Consider the following 20,051-nt stretch of genomic DNA (forward strand, 5'->3'; position numbering starts at 1 on the left):
TCATTCATTCAGCAGATAATACAAGAAGTACCAAGAAGGAAATTTGTTGCTATATTACGGAAAAATAAAGAATTTGTTTTTACAAAACTGAAATACTACCGAGCTACAATGCCATCCTTTAGCATGAAAGGGACTAAAATCAGTCCACAATCATGTCGAGGAAAAGAACAGAACTAGAGGGAATAAAGAGGGAGAGAGAGAATATATAAACCCATCATGTACATCTCCTTCAAAAACCCTAATAGAAAAATCTGCATGAAAAAAAGCCTTGGGCGAATTTTCCCAAAATAGCCTAAAAAACTCATGTATAATCCTTCCAAAAATAGACTCCGATGCTCAAAATAGGCCTCTAACTGATGTTGCATGGAAAAGTAACTCCTCTGCTAAAAAAATAACTACCACACTACCCAGAATAGCTCTAAAAAAGAAAACCCTGTTCGAAGAACCTGCATGCCCTATTGTGCCAAATATAGAACTGAAACAACAAATACTCCCATCTGAAAGTTGCATGATATATACTGCCAAATATAGCTCTCTGGAAAGAAAAACACCTCTCCCTTTGTTAAATTTGCATGATCTGAAAACCTGATGGCCAATTTTAGCACTGAGAAAGAAACTCCCTCTTTTTAATTTGCATGCCTCTCACAATATATTTATATTATCACTTAAATTGAAACAATTCGTTTTATCTAAGTGTTAAGATAAATTATAATTTCCTTTTTCAATTCTTTATAATAATTTTACTAAGAGTTTTTAATAAAAAGAAAATCTTAAAAAAAATTATATTAATTATAATATATTTTAATTAAAGGAAATAAAAAATCTTTTAGCTTTTAGCCCTATTACATGAGGGGCTTTACTACATAAGCATGGAGTGGAAAGACTTAACAAGTCTTTACCCCGAGGTAATAAAAATGCATGATTTTAACAAAAGCCCATTAACATTCATATTAGGGCATGCAAAACAAAAAAGGAAGCCTGAACCCTAAAAGCACCTTTTTTTTTGCATCTCTTCCTGGAGAAGACCTCAATTGCAGGTGCCATGCATCTTGTTACTTGCTCAAACTAGGGTTTCAATAGGGCTTTTGAAGCTTTAACTCAGAATTTGCAGTCTTAATAACACGATATGTGTTATCTTTTCTTCTTTTATGTAGAGCTATCTTTTGTTTTGATATCAAGATTATTCGAAAGATCAACTCTTTGCATGTATCTTCTTTATCTTTCTTTTGTTCTCTATATGCTTCGAATAATAATGGTGTGGCCATGTCTACCTTGATTTTATCAAATAAGTGAATGTTTACTTTGGTGAAGGTTTCTTTGTGCTCTATCTGTATGTTCACCTTCTCATTGTTGAAAACTCCTTTATTCCTCTTTGACCGCAGTTGCTACTAAAACATTAAAATATTATGGTTCAAACCTACAACATTGTAATAATTTTATCATTGATGGGTATCTATTCATGTGCATGATTACTACATCATTGGAATCTTCTGCAATGATTGATCTTTCAAAAGATGCCTCTATGTTCATATGCTTTGGACTACATATTGATAGTGATATTATATATTAAGCCCTTCAAATTGGTGAAGATATCTCATAGAATGCATACTAGGTTTTTTCATCTCAAAGTTCTCTATTTTTTGTGAAAAATTCAGCCAATGCGACATCTGGGAGTTTTAAAAATGATGGAATCATTGCGACTATATCATGCATTTGATACAACTATAATAGTGATATAATTGTTAAAGACCTTTGATAGCTTTTGGGTGTTCTTTGACTGTTATATGCAAAACTCAATAAATATAATTGTAACATTGAATCAACCTTCTAATGCATGTGTGGCTAGCCTCATAATATCTCTGTGCACTTTGTCAAAAAGGGGTCTACATTGCTTGGATAATCTCTTTTCACTTTATCAATCCATTGTTTGCTTTTTTATGGGAAATCTCATCTTGTATGGTGGCTACTTCATTTGATATCTCTCCAAAGGATATAATGACAGTTCTAATTGTCCTAAGGGTTGTGCTTTATATTGTCAAGCTATGAATACACTTTTTACTACCCACACCTGTCATATTCTCATTATTTGCAAGTTTATGGCTCTGTCAAAACAATATTCCTTCTGCAAACAATGGTATATAATCATTCTTCCTTGAGACACTTGTCAATGCATTCCCAGATCTTATCTTCATTTTCATTATATCATTGTACCTCTGAATTGAGATTGAATTTGATTTATCTTATCTACCCGTCACAGTCATATAGTGTTTTACAATACTGTGATTGATAAACTCTTGTTTCTCATAGATATTTTCTTTCTTGAATCTGCCCTATGATCATACCCTCTATCTTTTCACACTTAGGCAGTTGTCTTCATGTTGACTATGTATCTCATTATCATCATAATTGATCTATTGACTGCATACAACTATTTTGGTAATTTGGTGCTTATGATTGTTTGCAACAATGATATTTGCTGCCCTTATCTTTGTATTTGTTACAAGGCTATTGATTGTTCTTGGGCAGCTCTGAGATATTCTTGCCCATTGTCAATTTCTCCATTGGATATCACCGTGATCATAATGCTATGACTATCACCCTTGATGGCTGTGATATAAAGATTTCTCTATGCTTGGGATCACTTGAATGTCTTCTTTGTTTCTAACCATTATTATATTGATTAATCATCTTCTATAGATGGCCACTATATCTTCTCTTACTGTCATAGTTGTTCTTTAGCTGATATATGCTTTTGATCTAGGATTGTATTTTTGTTTATTGACTATGTGGAATGTTCTTGACTATAAATATAGGACTATCAATTAGTCCTTAAGGACTATAGACTTACTTGTATTGTCCTTTTTTCATCATCACTTTCCTAAGAACATTGAATGGTTCTATCTGTGCTTTGTATGGATGCCTATGTCCTACATTATCTAATAGTCTTTAATAGTGAGAAGATCGTTATTCTTTTCTATCTCAATGCTACTCCCTTTATGGCAGTCATCTGATATCATTATTACTACTACAACATCATAACAAAACCATTATAACGCTGTCATTTTCAATGTTTTTAAACCCATATTTCTCTATATTTTGTATATTGAGTCCCTTAATGTACTTCCATTCATGAGTTTGTCTTGTCTTCGTGCTCTACCAAAAACTTCAAACATTATTGATTGTGGCAAATGTTCTTCCTTTTACTGAGACAACTCTTTACTCATATGCTACTACTTGAAACTTTATTGTCTCATGCCACTATATTCTCTATTAAAAAAAAAAGATGCTTTAGGATAGTATTTTGACAATTTTCTCTTTTCTCTTTGACTATTCATAGCATGATGATATTCATAATCCTTGGAGGTCACTGTTACTTGGTAAACAAATGGTTCTATACCTCTTGATGCTCATGGCACCTTACTTAATGCATTCATACCCTTTCCAAGTCCATGATTGCTATGGTGTTTATGCATCATGATTGTGTCCTTCTACTATTCATTGTTTCAAGGTATTTCTTTCACTCCCCTTTGTATATGTCATTAAGCATCATTGTGCCTTGGCTCACTATCTTTTCAATGCTTCTATATCTCTTCATAGGATTGTTTATCACTATGCCTAAAATAAAAATACCTCCATTTTGACTGTTATTCCTCTTTGATGGCTATGAGAGCTTTCCTTTTCTACTGAAACTCCTTGACATTAAATGGACTCATTACTTTATTCTATAGTTTTGACTCAGATTCTTTGCATTTTGACCTTACCGTATTTGTACTCGGAGACACCACTAGGATTTTGTAGGTGTTTAATGTGCCAATATAGCTCCATTGGTCTCAAGCACGTCATCTATAGCAGTGATCCTGAAAGTTTCACTTTTGTGCATGATGGGTCCCTTCTCATTGAAATTGTATCGACATGTTAGCATGCTGGGCTCAACCCTTGTGGGAGACTCATTTTACACCACATACTAAAACAAACCTATACCTACACACTCAACAAACATGTTAAATAAAATGTGATACTTGTTGTTTTCTCATGGCGCCTACTTTCTATAGTGATTCTCTTCTCTCATGAATTTGATATCTTGATAGTTGTAGATATATGTTTTGGTATCTCTATGCAGATACACTATATATTCTATTTAGTTTAACATGACAGTATGGTTATCCTCATTTCTCTAATAATCATTTCTTTTTTAAAATCTCTTATAGGTACTGATGGACTATGAGCAGAAGGAGCTAAAAATGGATGACTGGATGAAGATCAACCACTTCAAGCTCGGGCTCGTCATTCTAGGCAATGATGACTCATCCTTCTGTCATCTCATTCTTTCTTATATTTATATAGTTTATATAAATGGTTGTATGAGAATGTATGCCTATAGCTTAGTTGGCTATTTGCACAGATTGTGTGGGAAACTTTACACATTCTTGTATATAAAAGAGATATTTCTATGTAATCTTTTTGTTGGCATTTCTTGAAAATTACATGTATAATTAAATAACTTCAGCTTTGAAATCATAATGTGCAAAATTAGAGAATTTATAAAAAAAAATTGTGTACCTTTCTTCAATTGCAATGTGTAAGGCCTATTTAGGCAATGAAAAATTTAGCTGGTGTGAAATTTTGGTATCAGTAACTTTAGAGGCTTTGTTTCGAGTCATACAACATCCTTTTCTAGTGCCATTTTTTTCAAAGTGCATAATGTTTCATCTACTTTCATAATCTGTCATTAGTTTGCAGTGATTTTGAGTAGAAATTGTACTTTTAGTATTTGGTCATTTTTGGCCTATTTGGTACTTGTGTTTTTCTTGGATCTCATTTTAGATCACTTGCAGTACTTGTTGGAGTCTCTTATAGCCTATTTGAGGTAGTTGTAAAGTTGAAATCAAAAGTCCACCTTGCCTTCTTTTGCAAGTGGCCCATTGTACATGCACTAAGTATAAACTACCAAATCATCATTTTTTTTGGGGGGGGGGGTTCTCGATTGAGTAATTTAGGGGGTTGTCTTATGTGATTGTGCCTCTCTCTATCTTGTGTCTTTTTTATTTTTGTGCTATGGGTTCTCCTAAATTTCTAGTTTTAACTCATAATTATGCATCATGGAAGATAATGACGTGGAGTAAACTAATGAAAAAATGGCTCATTCATGATGTAAATGGAACAATTATAGTACCACTCGATCCTAAGGTTGATCCTAATGATCAAATTGAATGGCTCACAAAAAATGCTATGGAACTTGGAAAATTAAGAAATTATGTATTAGATGACCTAATTTTTCACATTGAGAAGTGTACAACAATCAAAGAGGGTTGGGATATTTATTAAAAAATCTATGGTCAAGTTGATGAGATTAAGGGATAAAAGCTTGATAGTGAACTCACAAAATTAGATCCCAAGGATTTTGATACAATCCAAGATTATGTCACAAAAGCAAATGAGATAAGAGAAAAGCTAAAGGATTGCGGAATTGATAAAAAGGATGCTCAATTGGTTTACAACTTGTTGAACAAGCTTCCATTAGATTATGTAGCCTGTATCTAGATTTCACACCCATAGGTTAGCTCAAGGTGCCTCATACACTTCTCCATCATTTGATGCATTCACGGAGATGTTGATTCTTGAGAAATCTAAGTTGACCAAGATGGGTATTCTCAAAGATTCAAAGTCACAAGATTTGGTGGCTAACAAATGGAATCAAAGAAATCAAGGAAAAGGAAAGAACCAAAATCAACCTAAGGAAAAGATGGAGCATAATCCTCCTTTCCACAACAAGGTGATTGTACATCCTCACCTAAGAGGAAATGAAATAAGGACAATCTTTTTTGTGCATATTGCAAGAAGTCAGGACATGATGAACATCATAGTTACAAGAAGGATATTGATGAATTGAAACATCTTCTTGAGAAGAACAAAATTAGTTTGCCTTCTACAATGTCTAATTTGGCTTCATCTTCCAAGGAAAAGGTTAAAGGAAAGGATCACACTTTTGGCACAGATAAAGGAAAGGGACAAGCTCTTTTTGCTACTACAAGTCATGATTCAGGGAGATGACTTCTAGATTTAGGGGCTTCTCATTATATGGCATTTTCATAATCTATGTTATCTCCATTTGAGCCTTGCCACATGCCTTAGATTTTGATGGGCAATTATACATACATGGATGTGATTGGGAAAGGATCTATTACCATTGGAGATAACTCCTTCAATGATGTGTTGTGTGTACCCCACTTGACAAACAATCTTCTTTCCATCTATCAAATCACACATGGGGCAACAAGGAAAACTATGGAGTTCATACCTAATTCAGTTATCATTAGAGACTTGGAGACTAGAGCTAACATTGGGACTAGGGTGGTTCATCATGCATCTCGATTGTGCTCTTTTTCACATTTTGGTCCTATTAATGAGGTTGATTCTTCCTATGTTGATGATTCAGATTTTGAGGAGAAATTTGGGTACTTGAACTTGGGGATTCTCACATGTTACCCTGTTGTTGAGCCTTGCATTTCATCTCCTCCTATTGATATCACATCACATATTGCACCTCTTGATGTAGCTAGTGCAACAATTTTTCCTTCTTGCGATTAAGTGCAATAAGATATTCCTTGTCTTCTAGCTTCAGTTGGTTGGTATGACTACTTGATAGACATTGTAGGTTTGTTTGTATATTCCTACATTGCCAATTTGGATGACATCATTGATGACATTCTTCTTCTCTTTTATGAAGATTCTTCTTCTTCGATTGTTGCGAGGGAACACTTTGACCCTCTTGTGCATTCTCTACATGATCATCCTTTCGAGATTGACATGATTGTGGATCCTTTTGTACAACAGCTGGAGGAGGTCTCTTTATCCTTAGAGGAGACATGTGAGTCTTTGGATATTTCTCTACATTCATCTCCACTAGATCTTGGAGTGCCTTTTTCAATAGTGTGGAGTAGTTCACCACCTTTGGAGGGGACCACTTTTAGCATTGACATGGGGACATTTGAGTATTTTTTAGAGACTTCATTCATCATGAGGTTTTTTCCCACATCTTCCTTTCATGATTGGGGAGACTTTATGGATACACCTTTGGTTTTGTTTCTTCCTAAGGGGAGGAATGTTGTTTGATGTTTGTGGAGTAGTTTCTTCATTCAGCTTTGAGCTTCTACCATTGGTGTAGATTCTACATTAAGGGAGGGCTACTTAGTCTCTCTTCTTCTTCTTTTGTCATATGGGGGGGCTTTATCCTCAAATGGGGTTTTGTCCTTCATGTACTTCTTTGAGAGTTCCTTTGTATATAGTATTCGTCTCTCTTTCGAGGGATGGTTTTTTCCCATTGATTTTTTCTCTCTTTCCCCTCTTTATGAGAGATTGAATTGGTTTCCATGCATTTGCATTTGTACATGGGTAGCTAACATAGCCTTCTAATCAGGACCCATCTTGCATTGCTTAGTTGTATTTTAGACTTAAGTGCATTCCCCTAAGTTGCACTTAAGGGGGGCTGTTGGTGTAATTATTTATTCATGTTGGATATAAATAAACTTTACTTGTTTACATAGGTACATGCATATCAGAGTAGTTTGCATATGAGACACTTAGAGAGATGTGCATTCATTGAGAGTGTGTATGTAGGAGAATTTTGACCTTTTATGGTGTGATCTTGTTGTTACTTTATCATATCCACTTATTGTGGAGTTATAATTCCACCTTTAGTGGGTGATCCACCTCATGTGGAATATTTTACTATTTCTCCAACCTACCCTTACATCTCATTGAGCCACATGTCATCATTATGTTCTCTCTTCTCTCTTACCATTTCCTTTATAAGAAGGCTCATCTATATTGTATGTAACTTGATGATCCAATTGATCAGTATTTCATCTTGATAGAATAAAGTTTATTCCTATCAATATTTTGTCTCTCTATTTTGTACTTATCATTGAGCTCTTCCTCTTAGCAAAATCTCACAAACCACATGACTCAAGAGCCAAATCAGAAAGGATATCCCTCATTTTTAATCGAACTAGTTTTTTCTACTACTTGTGTTCGCAATAATTTAAACAAATCAAAATCTTTTCTTTCTTTTACCATTTGATGTGCAATATATACTACTATCATTTAAGTTGATCCTTCTTTGTTTCTGAAGTAAATTTTGTAAGAAATTCAAAAAGAAACATACCTCACCATAGGGTCAGTGATCGTATCAATTATAAATGTTCATTGATCACTCATGATGCTAGTTAGGATTTTGAATTCTTTTTTATGTATAGATCTGTTCACCAGAATGGGTCCAACATCACAAAGACCAGAATCATTGATATTGCTTCCTTTAAAATCAGATAGGGTTTGTCCAACATCATATAACCATCCTTAATATGATTCAAAAGGAATTTGATTGAATCCCAATTTACAAACCAACAAAACTTAGTCCAAATATCTAGGCCTTTGTGTCCTATTTCTCTGATTTTTTGCAAATCTTCATTTGACAAGGAACTTTTCAAACTCCTAACTTTCTCATGATCATATTCTTCAAAAAGAACATTCTCCAATTTCACAACTGACTTCTTAGGATCCATATAAAATGATGTAAAAAGAAATACCTTTTTGTGCTAACCCTGCTCTGACTTTCCTTTTTCTCTTCAATAGTTCTATTCTTCAAACTCTTCAACAGATAATGCAAAACTAATCTTAAGAAGTAGATGTTTAATATGTTACATATGCCTAGGGTTTTGCTGCCAAAAAATATCTTGTCATAATGATGTAAACTGAATCTTGTACTTCCACATACACAATCTATCAGACCATGAACAACACCAACATCCCAATATCAACAACATGTCAAGATCTACAATGAAACTCCTTTGCAAGATGGGGAAACAGATCAAATTTTTTTTGAGACTCACCCTAAGCTAAAGCTACAAAATTAATTTTTGGAGGAAGAATCACCTATACCAAACTCAGGTGAAGTAGACTCAGTCACTTCCTTATTTATCCATACCATAATGTTCTTATTCTTAGGTTCATTTGATTTTTTTAGAGCATTAGCATTCACGTTCCTACAATTATTATCAAAATGTCCATACTTGCTATAATTGTAACACTTGATATTCCTTTGTCCTAAATTCACTGAAGCTATTCTAGATCTACAATTGTTATCTCTATAAACAAAATCATAGCATATATGACAATAACAATGAAAGCCCTATTTATCATGTTTATATTAACTCCATTAAAAAATATTCTATAGTTTCTATTCATGAGTTGATTACTACATTTATTAGGCTTGTGTCCAAAACTCTTACAATAAAAACAATAACCATTAAATGATGGGTAGCTTTGATAATTTGGTTGATAGAGCGATGGTATATTTGCAGCATGTCTTGGATTATGGGCCTTGGTTGAATCTTTAGGTTTCTTCTCAAAATCCACTCATAGACTTATAAAGCACTGAGAGGGGGGATGAATCAGTGATAGCAAAAAAATAACACTTTAAACCCATACCGGTAAAAACAAATAACTAGTTTACTTAAGACTTTGCATGCAATCTGAAGTTTTATAAAATCATTCACAACAAGTAAAACATTCACCATAACACAAGTGTTTATACATGGAAAACACAACTGGGAAAAACCACGGTGAGATGGGACTCACAAGTTAACTATCTGCAGAAATAGGTGATTGATTAGTTAAGGTCTACAAACTTCTCTGTTAGGAGTAAATCATGTTAGAGATCCCAAAGCCCCATTAGGAGCTATACCTGGTTAAAGGTAACCTTGGTGGAGGGTTTAGATCCAAGTTAGTGAATTACCTTATTAGAGGATTAGTACAATGAAGCTTGTTATAGCTTACCCGGTTAGGGGATTTAGCTATTGTAGTGTTTAAAAAACAATAGGTGGTATGATCTAGAAATAGCACATCTTGCTTGTATAGATCCTTTTCTACTCACTCAATACTGCAACACCAACATACTCTACAACTCCTTCAATAAATCACATCAACTCTAACTCATAACATCACTTGTATCTTGCTTCTTAAAATAGCTCATCACCATGTCTTTTTATAGACATAAGATTTCATGTCGGCTTAGGAACCTCAACACAATTTCCTAGGTTCACTGTATCTAGACAATTTTCCATAACACATCACAAATCATCACCAAAAATGTCGATTAGAGATAACTCATCAGGACTGGTGATAACTCATCACATAATCAGTGAAACTGATTGGAACACTGATACCAGTTTAGTGTTGACCGCTTCCAACTCTCATACCCATTGTCTCCATTTTCCTCCTTGCCTCTCTTTGTTGTATCTCAAAACTCTTGATGATGTAATTTTGCAGAACTAATTGTCTTACATACATATATCAGTTGTCTACATATGCCAGTTAGAATTCTCTATACATATGATACCGGTTTGCAATACAAAGACTTAGGAGGAGTACCTATTAGACTTAACTAAGATGACTATGACAATATGAACATATGTGTGTGTGTGTGTATGTGCCATCAATGACAACACATAAATTTATCCATTGTAAAAATCATCATCAAGCCAACAATCTTCCCCTTTGGCATTGATGGCAACACTTAGAAAATTTAAGACAACTAAGTGTGCTTACAAAAATGTACAGATTCCCCCTTAACAGTACATACCAAAATTTTAGATCACATACATATTTCTACTCCCCCTTTGACAAAAATGCCAAATTGAAAAGTAAAATACATATATTCAATCAAAATTTGTCATCAAAAACTGCATATATATAAATATAAGAGTTTTTAAGGTGCGTACAATGCAATTCTTAAGAAAATGTCACTGAAATGAATCTTCATCTGTTTAAGATCATTATCCCATGTTTCTAGTAGTGTCTCAGTGATCTTAACATTTGTCATAATTTGTGCAGCAAATTATTCCATTGCATCCCCTGTGCTCATCTCCGGGGTAACCAAAGCTGGTTCTAAATCCTTGTATGCCCTTTGTAGAATTTCAAGTTTTGGAATGAATTGGTTCTTCAGTTCTTTCAAGGATCTGATTCACTTAACTTGTTCAAAATTATAAACATCTAATAGATGTTGCAAAGCATCAACCGATTTCTTAAAATCTAAAGCCGAATCGTGTATTGGAATATATGCATCACTTATCCTCTCTAGTTACTTTTTTGTATCTTCTCTCTTTTTCTTAAAATCAAAATAGAAAAATGAAACTTTAGATATATTAGAAAAAATTTTACCTCCAATTTCAATAGCAGTTCTCAAAAGATTTTTATCCATAGATAAAGCAATCTTGCCTTTATCAATGTCTGACATTAGTTGCTCTCCCCTTTTCTTCCCATAATCTTTTTGACCTAAGGCATGTGGTGCCTCTTCAAGTGATTTTAGTTGGTTGGTAGGATCAACAACCAACTATCCAAGCTTCGCATTAGGGGTAGAATGATTACCAGTTTCAGTCTCTAGTAGGAGACTGGACAAAATGTCAACAACAATTTGTATAGTCTCAACTTCTTTTTTCTGCTCTTTCAACCTTTTCTTTTAAGCCCGGGATTGCATAATAGTATAAATCTCCATCAGTTCAGATGCACTCAAATTGTCTACATCTATAGGGCCTTTTATGCTAATTGAGTCATCATCATCATCATCATCATCAGTTTTCTTCTTCTCCTTTTCTTTCTTCTCTATTGGCAATTAAAACTCATTGGATTCATATGTTGTCATTGATGGAAATAAGATTCTATAGAAGGCATATACGAACAAATATCAACATTGGAGGCATACACCAACATATACCATCATTGGTGTAATTAGGGTCATAATCAGCACCGACACCGGCACAGGCACCAACACTGACATCCAACACTTCAGTGAAGTCAACATCAGTTTGGGATCCTAAGAGTTTTATTTCTAAAATCATTTTGTAATTATTGTATAGGGCCAACATTGAATATCTTTTGTAATGTATTGTAAGTCGACATAAAGCATATTATTTGTAAAGGGTATATAATTCAGTTTATTAGGTCATTTTGTAATGCGACAAGGAAGAAGAACAGTGTGATGGGAAGGATATGTATGTATATAATTTGTATGCGAAAGTAATATCATGCAATGATCAGTAGATGGTTTATAAAGCATTCTTAGAGGAAAGGAGATACTGGTAAAAGGGTTTAGGGTTTATGAATCGGTATAGAACAGAGCTATAACCAAAACTCTTTTTGGCATTGTAGATGCATTTTATGAGTTCACCATTATTGTTTTATCTCAACAGAGGCTTGTAGTCAGTGAGACTCTTTTGTGTTGAGCAGCATGCTCTAGGCAGTGTGCATTCCTACATGTGCAGGCCCCCATACTATGTAATATCTTTCATATGGCCAGTGAATGGATATTGTGGGTCACAAATCCCACTGTGGTTTTTCCTCTTTGAGGTTTTCCATGTATAAAATTCAGTGTGTTATGGTGTTCATTCATGTGGCTGGTTTATTTAGTTCATGTTATATGTTTCTTTATTTACTGGTTTATATGTGTATGTTATAATAAGTTAAAATCCTATATTATCGGCATAACACTAATTCACCCCACCCCCCCCCTCTCAGTGTTCTTAGATTCCTTCAATTTTAACAACTGGTATCAGAGCCTGGTGCCTCAGAGGAATTTTAACAGCTTGAGGAAGATCCTAAAACCGGAATCATTGAGCATGGCTATGGAGAAGCAAGTTGAGATGGCACTTGAGGATTATGATGCTGAAAGGTTGAAGAACTTAAAGCTGCAAGATGAATTGAATTTTTCTAATGAGTTCATTCTTGTTCTACAAGAAAGGTTATCATCGGGTCAAGCTAGGAGGAAGGAACTTTTGCAAAACTAGGATGATGAAGAGAAAAATGCACTTAAGGAACAATGTCAGAAGCTGAGTCAACAAAACATGCTCATAAAGAATGAAATGCAAGACCTGACTATGAGGATGTCAAAAGATATTAAGGATAGAAAGAAGAAGGAAGAAAATCTTGTTGTATCTTTGAAGAACAAATCTGAAGAATGTGGTAGATTGTCTCATGAGAATGATATGTTAAGAACTGATTTGGTATAATCCTAAAATAATGAAGAAGAGATGGAGAGACAAATAATAACTCTGAGAAATGATCTGACTACTATAAGTGAGTATAAAGAAAAATTCAGGATTAGTGTTGCATAGTTGGATGATTTATTGAAAAGACAAAGGCAGAATGAAGATTCTAGAGGACTTGGATTTGAACAATGTGAAAGCTCTGGTACTGCAAATAAAGATCAAACAACCGATATGTAGAACTCATCAGACCAGAGGAAACCGGTAAGGCAATCTAATACTTACAAATTCAATGGTAGATGTTTTGTTTGTAATAAATTTGGGCATATGGCTAAACAATGTAGAAATAGAGCAAATCAAAATTGCAATTCACTTCCCGGTCAATGCACAAATTACAAGAAATATGGTCATAAGTCAGAAGATTGCAGAATGAATGTTAAGTGTCATGCATTTGGAAAGTTTGGACATTTGGCTAACCAATGTAGATCAAGGAATGACACTGGATATGGCAAATTAATTCAAAAGAACAATGTTACATGTTATGAACACAACAAAATAGGTCATATTGCTAAGTACTATAGAAGCAAGACTAAACTAGTTAGAAATGACAAAGAAAATGAGAAAGGAAAGCAGAATGTAGATGAATTAAAACAAGAACACACCAAGTGATGAGTTAGAAAGTCTGAAGAACCAAGTGGAGAGGCTACTACACCAGTAGAACAATGCATTCTTGCACCGATAGGAAATTCAACTAGTAACTAAGGCAGACGCCTTAGGGGTTGGAAAATTCATTGCAAATCTTTCATATTCCCTAGAAGAGATCTCGAAAGAGATCTGGAGAGTGGTATTGATCATTGATGGAGGTTTATCTAGCATAAAAATTTGAAACTGACATCCGATAGGGCGCACCGCTAGGCATTTATGATAGTGAAGGATTAGGGTTTGCTCGCTGATAAAAAGGGAAAATCAACTCATTTTCACTCATCCAGCACTCGAGCAAACTAGAGTGAAGGAAAGGTGAATGATAGGACATCAAGAGTGAGCAAAGGCATTATAAATATTTCCAGCAGTTATTTGAGAAGTGATCAAGATCTTTCAAATCGACAATCGTTATCCAGGTATTTCTTTGAAATGGCATCTAGATCATCATCTGCTCCTACTTTCATTATGAATCCCACTATAGTTGAGGTTAAGGATTGGCTCCGACCTATTTTCAAGGAAGTTCCTCAAATAGAAATGAAGGAAGACTCTTCTGGCACATTCTCAAGGGTTCTCGATGGCATAGTTTATGTGGAAGATGTTAGACCCTATATTCACTGCACTTTGGAGGATTTAGGCACTAATGAAATTAAGGGAATGTATCAATCTATGATACTAGGCAGCTCCGGAACAATCAAGCCAGAATATCAAATCATTGAAGACCTACGGTTAACCAGAATCCTGTATATATTGAAATTCAAGGATGAAATGATTAGATATGTTCTGAGTAGAATTTGTAATGAATTCATCTAGTTGGACAGGCCTCACATAATCACCAAAGAATAATTTTAGGCGGTCATCAGCTTACCCAAAGTTGGGCAGGAACAAGGGACGAAAATATCCAACACTAAGATTGAAAAGCTCACCAGTGCAAACCATGATGGAAGGTCAATGAGGATCAACAATATTAAAGATACTGATGTAAAATTTTCTAGGATGATCATCAACTACAAGGTAACACAATCAATTTGATTGAACTCTGTTGCTAGTTTGTGTATCCATGCTGCATATCAAATGATAAAGAATGATGGAAAGTATGATTTGTATGAATGGTTAAGAAATTAATTAATGATAAATATTGGAAAAATAAAACGTATTAAGAAAGGAACATTTCAGTTTGGCAATCTTAATGTCTGCTCGATGTTGTATTTCAAGAATGAGCTAAGGGGTTTGGGAAAGAAATGATGAGATCATGACATACCGGTAGGCATGCACATTAAAGATATAATCACCAGTCTTGGCAACAACAAGGATAAGAAGTTATGGGGCTTATTCAAAACTTTTCAAGAGAACATGAGACCAAGGGAGAGAATCTCCAAACACATTGTGGAGAAATACTCCACTTAAATCTGCTTCATGGTGAAAACATATGAGACTCTCATGGAAGCAGTGGAACCTAGAACAATATGGGTCACTGAATTGGGCTATGAAGTTGATGACATCATCTTGGAACTGTTGGTATTTTGGATATGTTGATATGGTTTTGTCATTGATGTCAACAGTTGGCAACACTTGTCACACTTGTCAACACTTATCAGCACTTGGAGATCTTGGCTTATGTTCACCGGTAGGTTAGTGACATGCACAGTCACCGTTATTTGGTTCATCGGTAGGTTATATTGTTCACCGGCACTTAGAATGACTTGGAGACTACCTGGTTATGTCAAAGATATTATTTGATCACTTGGTTTTGGCAATTTGGTTATTGGTCTATTCGGGTTTGCATATTTGTTGTTACTGGCAAATAGGTCCAGGTTATGCACTGACAAGCGTATCTTTTCTATATCAGCATGACACGTTATGGAGATGATTTGTTATTATTATAAATTCATTGAGTCGACATGATGCATCGCATATTGATTTATTTGTAATAGTCTTTGTGAGCCGACCTATTCAATTGAACTTAGGTTAAGGTATAAATGTAAGATCTCATTTGTGAGATTGATATAGGATAGGAAAAGGGTTTGTTATAAGGTATATGCGAAAATAAGCAGAGCTATACACATAGACATCATTTGAAGATTGAAGGAAGGTTTTTGAGAAGATAATCAGAGCTTAACCGATACTAAATCCAGCATATGAATATGTTATTTTGAGTAGTACATTATCATTCGATTTAACCATCCAATTGTAGTCAATGTGACTCCCAATTTGTGATTGAGTAGTGAGCTCTAGGTAGCTGGGCTTTCTGCATGTGCAAACTCCATATTGTACACACATACTATCTATAGTAGTATCATTTGATTGTGGGTAAGGTTTACCACCATGGTTTTTCCCCTTACAGGGTTTCCACGAACAAATATTTGTGTTATGTGTTGTGGATGTTATTGTCTTTCTGTTTCATGCATTAATCTTAATGGGTACTGCAATTAATTGATAAAACTGTCTACCAGCATAAAGTTTGGTTTACCAACATTAAGCTTTAAGTTTTGGTTAAGTTAAATTTTAGTTTGAATTTATTGGACAAATGATTCACCCCCCCCTCTTAGTTGTTTCTGGGACCTAGCAATTGGTATCGGAGCCTAGTCCTCTTTTTGCAAAAGTTTAACAGCTTGAGGAGATCCAATGTCTTCTAACTATTTCAGGAAGGACAGTCTGAAACTTGATGGAACTATTGCATATGGAAGATCAGGATGGAGACACACTTGAAGTGCATTGGAGAGGACATATGGGATGTTACAAATAATGGTTATACTGCTCCTACTCAAGGTCAACCTAATCCACCAAAATTGGCTAAAGATGAGGAAAATGATTGCGAAGCAAGAGAAGCACTTTTGAGCATATTGTTAGATCAGCAAATCATGGGATTATCAGACAAATCTACTGCTAAATCTATTTGGGACAAATTGGAAACATTGAATGAAGGAGATTCCATAGTCAAAATTGCAAAAATTGAATGCTTCCGGGTCAGGTATGAAAATTTGAAAAATGGAAGAAGATGAAAGAATTTCTGCTTTTATGGAAAGAGTAAATGAAATTATTTTGGGTATACAATATTGTGCAAGAACCTTAAGTGAAGATAAGATTGTTTCTAAAGTTTTAAGAGATTTTCCGCTGGCATATAAAATGAAAGTTACTGCTATAGATAAATTGAGAACAATGCCCAATGCATCAATATCTAGAGACACTCTGGTTGGAAAACTTTCTACTTTTGAACTTGAGGAATTTGGTCTTGTTGCTACTATTAAGACAGGTCTAGCTTTCAAGGCATAATCATCATTTGAGAAATCTGATTGGAAAGCCTTTTATGGAAGAGAACTTGGAGAAATCAGAAAGGAGAATGAAGAAATGGAAGAGATTGAAGCACTATTTGCAAGGAAAATGCCTAAAGGTCCAGTTGGAAGTAAGTATGAAGGTAAAGCACCCTTTAAATGTTTCAACTGCAATAAAATTGGTCATATGGCTTCTAGGTGTCCTGATAGACATGCACGATTAAAAGAAGAAGCAAAAATAACAAATAAGCCTAACCCTGATTATCAGAGATACAAATTTAAGAAGAACAAAGACAAATATTGTTATTATGTTGATGAAGGAGTCACTGATGATTTTGATGAGGATCGGGTAGACAGTGGATGGGCTTTTGTTGCTATAACAGAAGATCAACTGGCACCTACAATTCAACCGGTAGAGCAGGCCCTGGCAACTAAAATTGAAGATAAGGATGAATGGATCATTGATTCTGGATGTTCACATCACATGACTGATGATAAGAGTAAATTCTTAACCTTTCCAGAATACAATGGAAGTCTAGTGAGATTTGGAGATGACAAAGCTTGTATGATCAAAGGAAAAGGAAGTATATCTTTTGATGGTAAGCACAATACTGATAATGTTTACTATGTTGAAGGTTTGAAGCATAATATTTTGAGTGTTGGTCAATTAGTTGAGAAAGGATTTTAGTTACAATTCAAGAATGGTAAATGCAAAATCTTAAATAGAACTAGTTTAGAAATTCCAAACGGTAATCAGACTAGAGGTAATATCTTTCATTTGAATAACAATGAGAAAGCATGTTTGATTGCACATATTGAAGAAAGTTGGTTATGGCATTAGAGACTTTGTCATGTAAATTTTGATTGCATTGTGAAAATCAGTACAACTAAGGCAGTAAGAGATTTACCTAAGATTGTTAAACCTCAGAATCCGGTATGTAAGGAATGTCAATTTGGAAAGAAAGTTAGAGAAAATTTCAAGAGTATTCCAGAGAAATCTAACAACATTCTTGATTTAATTCATACTAATTTATGTGGTCCAACAAGAACTAGAAGTATACAAGGAGATAGGTATTTTATGCTAATCATTATGACTATTCTAGAATGTGTTGGGTTACATATCTCAGGGAGAATTCAGAAGCATCTGGGAGATTCAAACTATTCAAGGTGATGGTAGAGAATTAAACCAACAAGAAAATCAAATGTTTGAGATTAGATCAAGGAGGTGAATTCACATCTAAGGAATTTAATACATTATGTGAAGTGAATAGGATCAGAAGACAGTTATCAGCACCCCAGACACCCCAGCAGAATGGATTTGTGGAAAGGAAAAACAAAACTATCTTAGATGCAGCTAGAAGTATGATATCAAAAGCAAATTTACCTCATATATATTGGAGAGAAGCGATCAATGCAACAATTTATACATTCAACAAAGTTCACATCAAAGGTGAAACCAATAAGACCCCTCATGAACTATGGTTTGGTAATACTCCTACTCTTAAATATTTCTGAATATTTGGATGTAAATGCTATATTAGAAGAGATGGGTATATTGGAAAATTTGATCCTAGAAGTGATGAAGGAATATTTCTTGGTTATTCATCTAAGACCAAGGCATATAGATTTTTTTAACAAGAGATTGCAGAAAATTGTTGGAAGTACAAATGTGAAGATTGATGAATAGTTTAGAGGAAATTCAAGGTACATGGACTCTGAACTAGCAATAGAGATAATCACAAATGAGCCTACTATGAGTACACCAATACAGAATGTTGATCTAGTTACACCGACATCATCTGAGGATTCAACAGTCACTGAAGAATAGCAACAAGTAAAAACACCCCGGTATGTAAGATTGAACCACTCTGAAGATCAGATAATTGGAAATAAATTTCAAGGAGTTATGACTAGATAAAGATTGGCAAATGAAGAGGTATGTCTTATTTCTCAAATTGAACCTACCACTATTAATGAGGCATGTGAAGATAAATATTGGACTAAAGCTATGGAAGATGAATTGGAACAAATTGAAAGGAATAACACTTTGTCATTAGTTCCCCGACCTAAAGACAAAAATGTAATTAAAACTAAATGGGTTTTTAGAAATAAACTTTATGAAGATGGCAAGGTAATCAGAAACAAAAAAACAAGCTCCTACAGCTTGGTATGCTAGATTGGACAAATATCTTTTGAAGCTTGGATACACTAAAGGTAATGCAGACAACAATCTATACTACAAAGTGATTAATGATGACATCTTGGTTATTGAAGTTTTTGTTGATGATATAATCTTTGGATGAGAAGATGGATTGTGCAAAGACTTTTCTAATAAAATGCAACAAGAATTTGAAATGTCTATGATTGGGGAGATAAAATTCTTCTTAGGATTATAGATTTCACAGACTGATAAAGGGATATTCTTATGTCAATCTAAGTACTTAAAGGAATTACTAAAGAAATTTGGCATGGAAAACTCTAAACTGATAAGCACACCTATGACTACAACTGATAAACTATCTTTGAAGGATGAATCAACACCTATTAATCCAATTATATACAAGTCTATGAGAGGAGGTCTACTGTATTTGACACAAACAAGACCTGATATTATGAATGGAGTATGCATTGTCTCAAGATTTCAGAGTAATCCTAAATAAAATCATGAATCAACAGTAAAAATGATTTTCCGGTACCTACAAGGCACTATAAATCTTGGTCTATGGTATCCTATAGATGAAAATTTTAATTTAAGTGCATACACAGATGCTAATTGGGCAAGAGATGTGGATAACAGGAAAATCATCACCGGTGGAATATTTTTTCTTGGTAGCAGACTAATTTCATGGTTGAGCAAGAAACAAAGTTGGACATCACTATCAGCAGCAGAATCAGAATATGTTGCAGCAACCACTAATTGTATAGAGGTATTATGGATTAAATAAATGTTGAAGGACATAAAGGCAAAATGCAAGGAACCTATAACTATTTACTGTGATAATATGGCAGCAATTGATATATCTAAGAACCCAATATTCCACTC

This window comes from Cryptomeria japonica, chromosome 4, assembly GCF_030272615.1.
Source record: "Cryptomeria japonica chromosome 4, Sugi_1.0, whole genome shotgun sequence".
NCBI classification, from domain to species: Eukaryota; Viridiplantae; Streptophyta; class Pinopsida; order Cupressales; family Cupressaceae; genus Cryptomeria; species Cryptomeria japonica.